Raw genomic sequence first — 13,432 nt, forward strand, 5'->3', positions numbered from 1 at the left:
GAATTCTATCCCAGCTGGCAGCGTTTTGAGAAAAGGTGCATGGATGAGGGCTTGGAACAGAAAACAGTAGGTAGGTTAAAGATTAGGGTTCTGTCCAGGTATTGTTTCAGGCCAGAGAGAAATTGAGTACATGGTAAGAGACCTTGGCAGAACTCAGCAATAGTCTGAAGGAAGCTCGGTGCCATACACTTGTCTTAGCAATTCTACTTACTAGGTGGGGCAGTTAGATTACATCCATACTCCACATGCCCTGTGTAACATTTCTGAGATGAAGGAGGGGTTGAGCCTTCAGTGATATTACCAACCAACAGGATTGCTTTAGTCTCCATCCTTTCTCAGAAGCCTCCCTGTCCTGTTGACCTGCAGTATGAAGGCACCAAGAAACAAGGGAAGCTATTGCCTGACTCCATCTTTTTTTCCATTGTCCAAGTTTATTCTATATTTGGACCTTGTATTTGGATGACTTTGGGTCCTGAATGATTTGCAAACCAGATTCATTATTTCTACATTTTGGGTCAAGATACATGTAGGGTGTACCTTAGGAACTGTGCCAAAATTCCTCTGAAAAACATGTTGCTTTCAAAATGACTAAGCCAGCTTTATGGGCATTCTGGGGTGTGTGTTTGTGTCCCCTTCTAGAATTCTGATGCAATTGAATCCCCAGCCCAGCAGTATTGAGAGGCGGGGCCCCTACAAGGGGATTAGCCTATGAGGACCACCCTCAAGGATGGGATTAACACCTTGTAAAATCACTAGCGGGAACTGCTAGCACCAGTTGCCCTTTCATTCTACTTGTCATGTGTGGAACAGCATTTTAATGCCTGGAGGATTTAGCAAGAACACACAATTTTTGAACATGAGGCCATCAGGAAACAGATTTCTATTACTTATAAGTCACACATCATCATATCTTTTTAATAGCAAAAGAAATGTACTAAGACAAATGATCTTCAGTGCTAGAAAATAACCTATCAAAAGTGAGGGAAGGGGATGGGAGCTGGGAGGGGTGGGTGGATGTGAGCAGGGACAACATCGTTTAATATGCATTGTGTTTATACATCACTTTGTCAAGTGGCAACTCCATTGTACAACTGCTGATAGATAACAACATAGATAATCTCGAAATTATAAACTGTTTGAAGACGATTACTTTTGAAGTTATCCATGGTTTGAGCTTTAAACTCTTGAAGGCAATTTTTGATACAGATTTAAATGGCCATGTTAAACATTAATACCCTGTCTGTCAAAATAAACACTATAAAAATATACCAAAAAGTATCATTCTCCTCAAAAGGAAAGACTCAGGGTCCCCGTTTCAATCACTCAGAACTTTTTCCAAACTCATGAGGGTGACAACCTCCTCAAAGAGGTATGCTAAAAGTCCTTCCCTTCATTCTAGAATGACCTTCAACGGAAGTCAATCCTGACCCACATTGTCCCTGAGGTCCCTGGCTCCTCCAGGGCATGACCCATATTCTTTTTTTTTTTAATTTAATTTTATTTTATTTGAGAACATACTGTACAGAGGGGTTACAATTACATGGGCAGGATAATGTATACATTTCTTATCAAACATTGTAGCCTCCTCCTTTGTTTACCCTTCACCTCCCTTCCCAGCCTCCCCACTCCCCCCCACCCAATCATTCCCCCCTCTCCCCCCACACCGACATTGTAAAGCTCGTTTTTGACATGACATTTTATACTTCTCATTGTTGCAACAGGTCCACCTGAATCCTTAAACGACTTGTTTGTCCCCATCTCCTCCACAAGTTATACTGACATCAAATATAGTGAAAGCGGGGGTTACACTGTGGGGGAGGGACATACAAAGCAACAAGGAAATAATCTTATAAATACGTTAGAAACACATGCATGAAAGAAAAAAAACATTAAAATACACATCTAAGGGTTCATTTTCCTGACATCACATTATCTGACCTTTTCTGCTTGACTCATACATATACTAGATATTGCAAATAAGGGAAACCATGGGACCTATGTTTCTTTGGGCCTGGCTTACTTCACTTAATATAATTTTTTCCAAGCCTTTCCATTTCCTAACAAATGGGAAAATGTCATTCTTTCTGATGGAGGCATAGAATTCCATTGTGTAAATAAGTGGGCGAAAGACTTAAAGAGAAACTTTTCTGAAGAAGAAAGAAGGATGGCCAATAGACACATGAAGAAATGTTCAACATCCCTAGCCATAAAAGAAATGCAAATCAAAACAACATTGAGATATCACCTCACTCCAGTTAGAACAGCAAAAATCAAGAACTCTAACAACAACAGATGCTGGAGGGGATGTGGACAGAAAGGAACCTTACTTCATTGTTGGTGGGAATGTAAACTTGTTCAACCACTTTGGAAAGTAGTATGGAGGTTCCTCAAAAGACTTCACATAGAACTCCCCTATGACCCAGCAATCCCACTTTTGGGCATTTACCCAAATGTTTACAAATAAGACCACACTAAAGCTACCAGCACAACTATGTTTATTGCAGCATTATTTACCATAGCTAAGATATGGAACCAACCCAGATGCCCCTCAGTAGATGAATGGATCAAGAAAATGTGGTATATATACACAATGACCCATATTCTTATCTTGACTTTGTAGCCAACTCTTATTGTGAGCCACAGGACGACTCCCGGATAATCTCTCTGCACTGTTGAGTACTGTTTTTCACACAACGATTCCTCCCGCCCATTCTCCACACATCGAAGCCAGCTTCATTCCATAGAACTGTGAGATCCTTTTCATGACTTTGTGCCTTTGATTCTGTATATACGCATTGGCTGTCTCAGGTAACCTGTGCTGTGTCCTAGGGTCAGGAGAAAAAGAACCCAAGAGTCAAGTTGGTTACTATACTTGACTTATATTCTTAGAAGAGCCAGATCTTGAACTAAGAAAGCAATGCAGTTAGCCCTCCACATTCATGGGTTCCACATCTGAGAATTTAACCAACCTCAGATGGAAAATATTCAGAAAAAAATCTATATCTGAATATGCACACTTTTTATGCCAATATTTTCTAAGCAATACAGTGTACTAACTTCACAGAGCATTTACATTCATTAGATATCATAAGCAACTGAGAGATGGTTTAAGAGCATTTAGGAGCTGGGTGTGATGATTCATGCCTGTAATTCTAGCTACTCAGGAGGCTGAGATCTGAGGATCATGGTTCAAAGCCAGCCCCAGCAGGAAAATCCATGAGACTTTTATCTCTAATAAACCACCAGGAAACCAGAAGTGATGCTGTGGCTCACTAGCCTTGAGCTAAAGAGCTGAGGGACAGAGCCCAGGCCCAGACTTCAAGTCCCATGACTGACCAAAGGGGAAAAAAGAGCATATAGGGGGATGTACAAAGGTTGTATGCAAACATGATGCTCATTGATGAGGAACTTGGACAGATGAGGATTTTGGTATCCATAGTGGGTTTTTAGATTAATCCATGGCGGATATCAAAGGATATAACCAGACTGTATATCTAGCTAAAGTTAGCACCTCCTCAGAGCTCTGAGGGAAGTTGATACCATATAGAAATGTGGGAGGCATGTCCACAGAGAGGATACTCAATAGATTTGAATGAGAGCAGAGAGAAAGCCACCTTTGTATGTGGGGAAACAAAAGGATTCCAGGCTGAAAATAAGAGTGTGACCTGCCATTGCACAGAATCAATAGAACTCCAGCTCTTGCAGAACGTATGTTGAAACAGGGGAGATGGGCACCATAGGAAAAGTCTCCAAGCACCTGCCACAGCCACCAAAACCATCTTGCACTCAAGGTGGACCTGTTATACACCTGTGGGACAATGGAAGAGTATGTCACCAGGGAGCCTGGGCTTGTCTGGGGAGTAAGGAATCATCTCACCATCAGCCAGCAGCTCTAGACTCTAGTATCACCTCTGCTCCATGTCCACCAAATATCAGGGCAGAGAGAGTACAGGTGTTCACCAAACAGCCCTGGTTCCCACTTGTCTGCTCATTGGAATGTTCTGGAGTAAGTCCATAACATAGTGATGTCTGTAGCCAGGTGCTGATGCCTCACACCTATAATCCTCGCTAACTAAGAGGCTGAGAACTGAGGATTGTGGTTCAAAGCCAGGCTTTAGAAGGATCTTAATAAATGGCAATAAGCATAAAAATATTTTATTTAGGTGTTTTCTTAAAAAAATACAAAGACACTGCGAAGAGAGGGCTAATTTCTGTCAACCTAAAATACCAACTCTGTTATAAGGAAGTATGAAAACAATTAATTCTTTACCAAATACAAAGGACTATGGCCTAGGAATACACATTCAAGTTACCTTGAATTGATTGAAGGAATAGAGAACTGTCAGGTAGATGTGTATAAAAAATTGGTGCCTTAACAAGTGGCAGACAGCATGGCTATTGTCTTCTTGTTCCATAGTGCCTCAGACTCCTGCATTTCTTCCCATATCGGTTTCCTGATCTAAGGCTTTTTTTCCCATAGTGCCCTAGGCTCCCTCCCAAAATCTTATGTCAGTAGGAAGTAATGCCTTAATCACAACCAATCCATGCTCATGCCCAGTATTAGAGACCAATGAGACTCTCAAGTTGCTGTGTTGGTCCTCATTGATGAGTCATGTGCCATGGTAGGAAGAGAATTAACAAAACATAAAGGCTGCTTCCTTGGGGAGCTTCATAGAACTGTTGGCTCCAGGACCCTTCTCTATGGAGAGTCTATACTCACTTTTGCTTTCAGTAAATTTGTTGCTTTCCTGTACTTCACTACTCCTCTGCTTCTTAGATCTTTACCTGGTGGAGAAATAGACCAATATCCTTAAATAGTATCAGAATGACATGCTCCACCTTAAAAATGGTTACATAAACATCCATAGCTGTAGAAAACAAAGTAAGAATCAATGTTTTTTTTAAATATTAACCAAAGTTTACTTAGAAAAGTAGGACAAAAGTAGAGGACAGAACACCCTTAATAAAAGGTTCAAAATAGCATTTATATGTTATTTTGTGTAATATATATATATATATATGCTATTTTGTGTAATATATAGTTTTATATAACACACACACACACACACACACACACACACACACACATACATCCTCATAGAAGAAGAGAACCTGAATTCCCATCTAGACATGTGGTCAGATCTCGTAGCAATTCTAAAAAAATGTGGTTAAAGTTCTGTTTTGTGCTATCATTTGACTATGGAGACTAAAGGTCTAAAATAGGTTTTATGGAGTCAAGGGACTTAGGGAGGATGGCAAGTTTTTACTCAGCACAAGAATACCATAGATTGTCAAAAAAGGTACTCATTACCTGACTTACATAATTGTAAACCCTCAGTATATCACCTTTATAATAACAAGTAAAAACAAAAGAATATCATTTATAATATTGAAGGTATCCATTGCCAGACAAGGCTGAACATCTAAAACAGAAGACTGATAGGACTTATTCTGTCTCTCTACAATATAGAGAGATCATATCTTGCTTAATATCTCAAAGGAGTGGGTGATGGGAGGGAAACTTTTGATTTCAGACTTACTTGTTTTAATTCTGCAATCTGTCTCTTTCATCATTTTATATTATGTTTAATTTTCCCTTATCGATTCTGCTTCATTCAAGGGACATGCTGCACCTTGCAATGGGACTTGAGCTCTGTACCATTTCAGCCATAGAGCTATAATCCTAGTTATAGGATATTATCTTAATCTGTGATCCTGGTCTTCAAGGATTGTAGGATGGATTTGTGTAGCCCAGGACATTTGCTCATTCCTCTTCATGTCTACCTATGTTTAAAGTCCCCCGCCCCCTATCAAGAGCTCAGGATTCTAATTTTTGAAATTTTATTTATGCTTATTTTTGTGTGTATATGTGCTTGCTGCTTGAGCCTTTTTTTTTTTCATTTCAAGTTTAGTGCTCTACCACCTGAGCCACAGCTCCATGTTTGGCTTTTTGAGTAGTTCATGGAGATAAGACTCCAGAATTTCTTGCCTGGGTTGGCTTTGAACCGCAATCCTCAGATCTCAGCCTGCGAGTAGCTAGGATTACAGGTATGAGCCACCAGCGCCCAGCTGGGCCCTGAATTCTTTCAGAGCTGTCACAATGATGGAGCTGCCGACCTCTTGCTGGCAGAAGACTCAGAAAATCTGATTGAACTCAGGCAGTGAGGGCTGCTGAGGATATATTTCTACTGTTGGACTAGCAGGACTCTAGTTGTCAACAAATGAAAGGACCACCATGTCCAAGCTTTACGGTTGACAGAATCTAAGTATCTCAAACTTAGCTATACAGTCTGACAGTTTCATCTAGATCATAAGGATGTTAAGTCAGATATAGAAATAGCATGCAATTCTCAAAAAGGGGTAAAGGTAGGCTGGGCACTGGTGGCTCACACCTGTAATCCTAGATACTCAGGAGTCTGAGAGCTGAGGGTGGTGGTTTGAAGCCAGTCCAGTCCAGGTAAGGAAAGTCTGTGAGACTCTTATCTCCAAAAAACTAGGAAGAAGAAGAAGAAGAAGATGAAGAAGAAGGAGGAGGAGGAGGAAGAGGAGGAGGAGGAGGAAGAGGAGGAGGAGGAGGAAGAGGAGGAGGAGGAGGAGGAAGAGGTTCTATGGCTCAAGTGGTATAGCACTAGCGTGGAGCATAAAAGGAAGCTCAGAGACAGAGCCCAGGCTCAGAGTTCAAGCCTTAAGACCAGCCAAAAAAAAAAAAAAAAGGTGTGTGTGTGTGTTAAAAGTTACTCAAGATAGTTTGAGCATTCACTTGAATACAGTCTCACATTGCTCGTCACCCAAGGTGAAGCCTCCGGTATGCACTTTCATACAGAGGTGATTTTGTTAGTGAATGTCAGTTTATATTGTCTCAAGGTCTGAGGAACAGGAGCTGGTAACTACTTCTTGGCTTCATTGTAATGCCAGTGAGACTTGTCATTCCCATTCTCAGCGATCTTAGGTCATCTTCTCCTGTACCACCTGCCGCTAGTTCCTTTGGTGTCAGAATTGAAACCTCTCTTTGCTGTCTCTGCTTCTGGGAAGGTCAGGCAGTTCCCCATCTTTCTTCCTAGGATTGCCTATCCTGCCCTGCTTTCCAGAGCCCATTGTTGAGCACCGTCAAGTCTCCCATCTGCGGTGAGTTCAGCTTCCTGACAAGTTGCAACCCAGTTTTCAAATATGTCACCATTCTATCTCCCCCAGTGGATGCCTCAATGTGTTTTCTTTGTTTCCAAAAACAAGGAGCCAAATTTAACTTCTCCGGCAGTCAATACAGCATGGTCTCTTTGGATGGTGGTGAGATTTGTCTCCTTGGAACCTGAGATTTGTACGTCTTCATTGTTTTCCTCCAAGCCTTCCCACCTGTGCACTTGTTTCCTTACCTTCTGTGTTCCTTTGACATTTTAATTTCACTTTTCTTTCACTTATTTTCCATTGCCCACGCACCGTTCACAATTTTATTAAGAGATTATTGCTTACCTACAAAATAAATCTTCTCACATCTCTGTAGCTGTCAGTTCAAGTTCAGTTAAAAAATGTTTCCCCTTGATCTTTGGCAAACAGTTTCTCACTTCATTAACGGTCTTAGCAAACCTTTGCAAGGTGTGCACATATGCAAACATGCTCCCCCCACCATGCCAGACATGCAACAGGAGGCCAACATATTTATTTATGAGGCTCTCTGCTCTTTATTGGGAAGGAATGCTTTTGCATTTTGATAGGTAGAAGAGAAGGTGGGTCCAGTCCCTAGTCTACCCTCCCTAGCCTGCAATGGCTAGAAATGAGCTACTCTTCAGTTACTAAGCTGGAGAAACCGTTCTGCACAGGTAGAAGAGAAGTTTCCATTTTAGGGGGAAAATTCCACAGAAGAGAGAAATGAGGAAGTTTATGCTTGCAATGGGCAACGGCCAGTTGGGATTGGGTGACCAGAGAAGATTCTTTGGAACAAAGAAAATCCCCAAATTTCTATCTTTTTGTTTTTAGGAAAAGCTTACACTGTTGATTTTCTTTGGGACAATGAGTTTCTTTGGGGAAAGGCCATACATTGCCAAACCTGGTATGCAGGTTTTGAGGGGTCAAAAGCAGAGAGGTTATGGACTCGGGAACTAGAGGCACATCTGTAGAAGAAGGAAAAGGCCCAGTGAATTAAAGAAATGGTAGTAAAGCCCTATGCGCTGCAGAGCCAGAGATGGAAAGGCCTTCAGCTAGACTCTCAGTTGTGTCTTTCTGCCGTTTTTTCAATTGGTTAGTGCATCTTTTGTCCTAGAATTCAGGCAGCGAATAGGAGTAGGTGGTCAAAGCATTTTACAGGGTGAAGAGCTTGCAGGAAACTTGAGAAGCCTGCCCTCAGAACTTGCCCTGGCCCTCCCTACTCCATAAACTACACTGAACACCTCCATTGATGGGGCTCACTTCTCAAGTCAGGCCAACCCACTCTTGAGTAACTATGAAATAGAAAGTATCTTTCTTAGACCAGAGTAGAGCCTTTCCTCCATTACTCTTATCTATGCACCCTAAACAACACTCAGATTCACCTACAACTCTTTGTTGACACCATAAATAACTAATGCCAACAAACACATTATTAATGCCAATTACATTCTTTAAGATATTTTCAACATCAACACACTCACCAGATCAAGTCTGTATTATGTTTCTGATCCTCGCACAAGACTGATAACTCTTCCCTGGGAGAATTCTTCCCCGGGAGAACTCTTCCCCAGGAATGCAATCCTCACAAATCAATGCAAAGCAGTGACTTCACCCTTCACAGTGTGGCCAAGGTGAGCAGGCTGATGGCCAGGAGCCATCAGAAGTAGGCTTTGCTTGAGTTTCTCAGCACAGATTTTATAGGTAGAGCAATTTCCAACATTAGGGATTCTGTCACAGGTCTGAGAGTCTATTCTTAGCAGACTGAATTCTCAAACAATAGGAACACACAGAAGAGAGAACTCAGTCCTAATGGATAGCTCTGGTTCCCAGGAGACTTTCACAGGCGTTCCTGACTGAGGTCCTGTGATTGAAAGCTACAGGAGGTCAAGTTCCTGGAATGAATGTCAGTCAAGGTCACTCAACTTCAGACTGGCTCAGGATGAACATGGCTGGCTTTCCTCTGAACTGAAGTACTCAGATCAGTATATTAGCACTGAAGAACTTAGTGCCAATGCTGTTCATGTTTGGGATATTAAAAATTAATTAAGCATCTTCTAAACCAACCTCCACTTAGCCTGTATTGTCTAGAAGTAAAAGGAACTCAAACTACAACTAGTCATAGCAGCTAAAGACCATGACATATCAAAAAAGACAGCAATCCACTGAGAAGATACCATGACACATGCAGTTTCCTAAAACAATCACTACTGAGACCAGGTGTCATTGTTCATGCCTGTAATCTCAGCTAATCAGGAAGTTAATATGACAAGGAATGTGATGTGAGGAAATCTAGGCAAAACTGTGAGAACTCAAACTCAAATCACAGCTTGTGATTCTGGCTGTGCAGGAAGCATAGATAGGAATATTATGATCCAATTACAGCCCAGGAAAAAACACAAGATCTGAAAAATTACTAGAGCAGCACTGAAATCAGTTGGTTTGAAGTCATAAGTTCAAACTCCAGCATCACAAATTAAAGAAAAACAAGTTGGATACCAATGGCTGACACCTGTAATACTAGCCACTCAAGACGCTGAGATCTGAGGATCCTGGTTCGAAGCCAATCTAAGCAGAAAAGTCTGTGAGATTTTAATCTCCAGTTAACCATCAAAAAGCTAGAACTGGAGCTGTGGACCAAGCAATAGAGTGCTGGCTTTTGGCAAAAGAGCTCAGGGATACCATCTGGGTCCTGAGTTCAAGCCCAGGCGTATAATAAATGAAAGAAAGAGAAGAAAGGCAAAGAGAAGAGAAGAGAGAGAGAGAGAGAGAGAGAGAGAGAGAGAGAGAGAGAGAAGCTACTCAGACGGTGGAGATCAGAAGGATCATGATTCACAACCACAAAAAGTTATCAAGACCCTATCTGGATGGGTAAGCTGGATGTGAATACACTATATGCTTCTCATCCCAAGTATGCAGAAGGAATAAAAAATCCCAATCCAAGCTGAGCTGTACAAAAACTAAGACTATTTCAAACATAGCTAAAGCACAAAGGCCTCGAGGCACGGTTTGATTGGCAGAGAACCTATCTAACATGCATAAGGCCCTGAACTTGAACTCTCGTATTTTTAAAAAGAGCATTTGTACAAAAGAAGTCCAGACCCAGACCGATTCAAGGCTGAATTCTACCAGATCTTCAAAAAAGAATGAACACCTATGTCCTTTAAATTATCCTAATAGGAAAAGTATGAATACTTCTAAATTTAGTTATGAAGGAAGTATTAATTCTGATACCCAAACCAGATAAAGACATACAAAAAAGAAAATTGTACACAAATCTCCTTGATGAACAAAAATGCAAAAATCCTTCATAAAAAATATCTGGAAATCATATTCGACAATACATGAAAAAAAACATACACCACGATCAAGTTGTTTTTATTTTAGGATGCAAGGATGGTATTAACATATGAAATCAATTAATATAATGCACCACATAAATAGAACCAATGAGAAAAAGATCATATGATTTATGTAGTAGATATAGGAAAGGCCTTTGACAGAATTCCACATGGGAAAAGCTCCAGAGAAACTAGGAATAGAAAAACCACACCTTAACAAAAATAATGGCTGTGTATGACAAAAACTACAGCCAGCTTTATCCTAACTGAGAAAAAATGGAAAACATTATTTCTAGAAATCAGACTAGTCAAAGGTGTCCTTCACTCTATTCTGACTCTGTAGAGTGCTTGAATTCTTAGAGCAACAGAAAAAGATAGAAAAAGCATACAAATAGAAAAGGAAGGACTCAAATTATCCCTATTTGTAGATAATATGTTCATGTACTTAAAAGACTAAAAAAACTTTGGAGAGAAATAGAGTGGATGAGGGAGAGTGCAGAATGGGTGAACTTTATCAATGTGAAATCCCCTTGTACAATGAATCGATGTTAATAAAGCATTTTTTAAGCTTAAAGAACTCTTAGGAATGTACTAGTTTGGGGAAAGAATTCTAGATGAAAGACGCAAAAATGAAAAAACTCTGAAAACTCTCCCAGAAATCACTTAATTATGACAGTGTCTGAAAAATGAAGTAGCAGGATACAAAATAAGCCCTCAAATCAGTTACTTTTCTTTGTATCAATAATGAACATGCTGATGCTGGGCACCTGTGGCTCATGCCTGTCATCCTAGCTACTCAGAAGGCTGAGATCTGAGGATCACAGTTCAAAGCCAGCCCGGGCACGAAAGTCCATGAGACTCGTATCTCCAGTGAACCACCAGAAAACCAGAAGTGGTGCTGTGGCTCAAGAGGTAGAGCACTACCCTCAAGCTGAAGAGCTCAAGGACAGTGCCCAGGCCCACGACCAACAACAACATCAACAAAAATGAACATGCTGAGACTGAAATAAGAAAAACACTTCTACTCACAATAGACTCATCAGAAAATAACAATTGACAAATACAATTGCATCAAATTAAAAAGACTTCTCCATGACAAAGCAAACAATGATCAGAGTTGAGACACAAGGTACAGGATAGGAGAGAACTTTTTGCCAGTTACTTATCTAGAAAGAGACCAATATTTACTGTATTTAAAAAAAAGAAAACTAAAAAAAAAAAAAAAAACCATGCCAAAAGAAAAAAAAAGCCCTCCAATCACTAGATGGACCTACAGTTCTTGGAAGAAGTACAATTTCCCCTGAAAAATTAAACATCCCGATCCATAAGAATAATGCAAATCAGAAGCACATTGTGATTCCTTCTCATGCTGTCATGATGGCTGTCATCCAGCAAAGCGGAGGGGATTCCCTTCTGGTTTGGCTGCAGGGGTGAGGTGGAGGGAGGGGAAGGAATCTTGGTATTTTTTTTTTTTTGTCGGTCATGGGGCTTGAACTCTGGGCCTGGGTGCTGTCCCTCAGCTCTTCAGCTCAAGGCAAGTGCTCTACCACTTGAGCTACAGCGCCACTTCCGGTTTTCTGGTGGTTTATTGGAGATAAGAGTCTCACGGTCTCTCCTGTCGGGGCTGGCTTTGAACCGCGATCCTCAGATCTCAGCCTCCTGAGTAGCTAGGATTACAGGCGTGAGCCACCAGCGCCCGGCTGGAATCTTGGTATTCTTGTTGGTAGAATGTACAATGGTAGAATTCTTGTTGGTAGCTACAGTAGAAATCAGCACAGAGTTTCCTCCAAAAACTGAAGTAGAATTCTGTATGATGCTTTGCTACCACTCCTGGGTGTCTCCCCTAAGAAGTCAGGCCAGCGTTGTAATAAAGACCCACATGCGCTGTGGCTCTTCCACAGCAGGGAAGTCATGGAAACAGCCTTGGTGCCTGTCAGTGTATGAATGGGAAAAGACCACATGGCATATGCAAACAAGGGAGTCCATCACAGAAAGGAGGAGGAGGAGAGGGAGGAGGAGGAGGAAAAGGGAGAGGAGAGGGAGGAGGAGAAGGGGGAGGAGAGGGGGGGAGGAAGAGGAAGAAGAAAAAGGAGGAGGAGGAGGAGGTAGAAGAGAGGGAGGAGGAGAAAGGGGAAGAGGGGGAGGGGGAGGAGGATGGGGAGGAGGGGAGGAGGAGGGGGAGGAGGGGAGGAGGAGGGGGGGAGGAGGAGGAGGAGGAGGAGGAGGAGGAGGAGGAGGAGGGGGAGGGGGGGGGGAGTTGTTACATTGCCAAGAAAGTGGATGGAATTGGAGATCATTGTGAAAGACAAACATCACATTCCCTCTGGTGTGTTGTGTAACAATCCAGAAGTCAGATTAGAAATACTATTTGTGAAGGGGAAGGGGACCAGTGTGAGGAATCCATCAGAGAATGATGGAGCTGAACATAAAAAAAAATTAAACACCGAAGAATAAAGACTACAATCCAAACACCAAGGTATATTACATACATATGTAAAAGTGTCATAATAAAACCCCCTAGTTTTTGAACCTGTGACCACCAACACCTCTAGGAACAAACACATATTCTATCTAATTAATACATGCTTAAAAAAAAAAAGCTGGCTTATGTACTCATTTGGGATCTAAGCCCAGAAATGTGAGCGTGTGGGCAAAGAATACAGTGGGTTTTTTTTCTTATATGGTAAAAGATGTTGTTCTTTTGATCTTCAGAAACATACATGATTACTCATTTCTAGATGTGATATGTATTAATTATTAGCTTCTGTTCTTGTATTCCTGCCAACAGCATATTTAATTGCTCTGTATGGTTTTACCATTCCCTAATCTTCTTTTGGGAAATTGGCCTGCTTAGACTTTTTATTTCTTCCTTCATCATTGGTGTTTCTTCTTGATAGTTTACATTTTGCCTGGGAGCTATCCATTTCTTCTGGTTTGTTTACATGTTTATTACC

Source organism: Dipodomys spectabilis, unplaced genomic scaffold, assembly GCF_019054845.1.
Source record: "Dipodomys spectabilis isolate Male_0828 unplaced genomic scaffold, ASM1905484v1 ptg000264l, whole genome shotgun sequence".
Taxonomy (NCBI): Eukaryota; Metazoa; Chordata; class Mammalia; order Rodentia; family Heteromyidae; genus Dipodomys; species Dipodomys spectabilis.